A 1,899-nucleotide genomic window follows, 5' to 3' on the forward strand; every position below is an offset into this window, starting at 1 on the left:
AGAGACAGGGTCTCACTCTTGCTCAGGCTGGTCTCGAACTCCTGAGCTCAAACAATCCACCTGCCTCGGCCGCCCAGAGTGCTAGGATTACAGGTGTGAGCCACCACACCCAGCCTGTTATATCCTTTCCTATGTTGTCTATCTCTTTGGTGAGTTTTTCATATTTTTCATTCATATCCTAAAATATTCTTTTCATTTCTTTGTTTTGGTTTTCAACTTTATCTTCAATTTCCTTCATCTTGTTTGTCATCCGTATTCTGAATTCCATTTCTGACATTTCAACAATTTCCTTTTGGTTGGGGTCCATTTCTGTGGATCTATTGTGTTCCTTTGGGGGCGTTGAACTAACTCGTTTTTTCATGTTGCCAGAATTATTTTGCTGGTTTCTTCTCATCTGAAACCTCTTCTCTCAGCTCATGGCTGATAAGTTTGTAGCATACCCGTTCTCCTCTGCTGGGAACTCTCCTACTTAGAAGTGAGAGAAATCCCTAGATAGCTTTTGTGTCCTGTTTGGGAGGATTGACCAATTGGGAAAGGACAGATGCACTGTTACCTACAATACAGCTGTTCTTCTGCATCATAATATTCCGCTGTGGCTGTCACAGTCCATGCTGGTGCTTGGGGATATTCATTCAGATTGGTTGCTTTATCTCTAGGCTGCTGTTAAAAGCTTGAGCAGTGGGCTGGGCAAGTCTCTCTTTGTGAAAGTGGGTAGCATGACCCTGGCTGGCACCTCGGTGGGTTGCAGGACTTTGGTGAGCACCTAGATGCATCATGGGACTGACGCTGGTTGTGGGGCAGGGGTTGTGGTCACAGGACTTTGGTGGGCACCTGGACATATTGTGGGACCTTGATCAGTGCATGGGCAGGTTGTGAGACCTGGTAGGCACCTAGATGTGTCATGGGATCACAGCCAATGGGAGGGCACATCACAAGATGGCAGAGAGTGGTGGGGCAGATTGTGGGACCTTCAGGAATACCTGGGTGCATAGTGATACTGTATCCCAAGGTCACAGGAACTTAGTGAGTGCCTGTGCAAGTTATCGAACCTTGGCGGGCACCTGGATAGGTCAGGGGTCTTTGTCACTGCCTGGGTGGGTTGCAGGTCCACAGCTGGCAGTGGGAGGCTCCTCAGACCACAGTGGCTGGGCCACCTGTGACTGGTGGGTCCAGGGAGACATGCAATGCCACACCATGGAGCAGTAGTGGCAGGTGCTCTCCCTCTGCCCAGGTCCAACTGTGGTAGCTGCTAGGGTGCTACATAGGTGGCAGCAGTGGTGCTATGCAGATGGCAAGATGGCAGTGGCAGATGCTGGGAGCCAGTGGGTGCCTGCTCTGCTTGGATCCCTGGGAGGCAGCCAGTGGAGGGAGGTTGGGGGAGTGCATGTCACCCAGTCACAGTGCATGTGAGAACGTCCAACCTCCCCACTTTCTCCCTGGCCTGGCAGGGGTAATGGGGAGACAGCTGCTGTGGAGCTGACTCCTCTGCAGACCAGGCACTCTGGGGATGAGAGAGAAACTGGCATCTTTGCAGTGACCTGGGACCAGAAGTTGGTGGGACCCCACTGTCCCCACTCTCTGGTGTAATGCTGCTGTAGTTTCCAAGTAGCTCTCTGATCAGTTCAGAGGCCTGCTGTGGTGGGGGAGCCCCCTCACAGCTTGGATTTTAGTGTCCGCTGGTATAATATGGAATCCCGGGGATCTCTCCCCTAACCCTTCCCCACATATGGATGTTTACCCCAGGTACCTTCCAAACTTGCCCAGAGGGAACACCCCATATCTCAGGTCATTACTCTGATGATTCATAAAACTCACTCTGAGACAGTCCCTCCATAAATGAACATGTACCCACAACCTTTGATCCTCTCCTTGAGTGCGGCGAGTGCAGGGTTCTTCTAA

The sequence above is a fragment of the Eulemur rufifrons genome, chromosome 30 (genome assembly GCF_041146395.1).
Source record: "Eulemur rufifrons isolate Redbay chromosome 30, OSU_ERuf_1, whole genome shotgun sequence".
In the NCBI taxonomy this organism is placed as follows: Eukaryota; Metazoa; Chordata; class Mammalia; order Primates; family Lemuridae; genus Eulemur; species Eulemur rufifrons.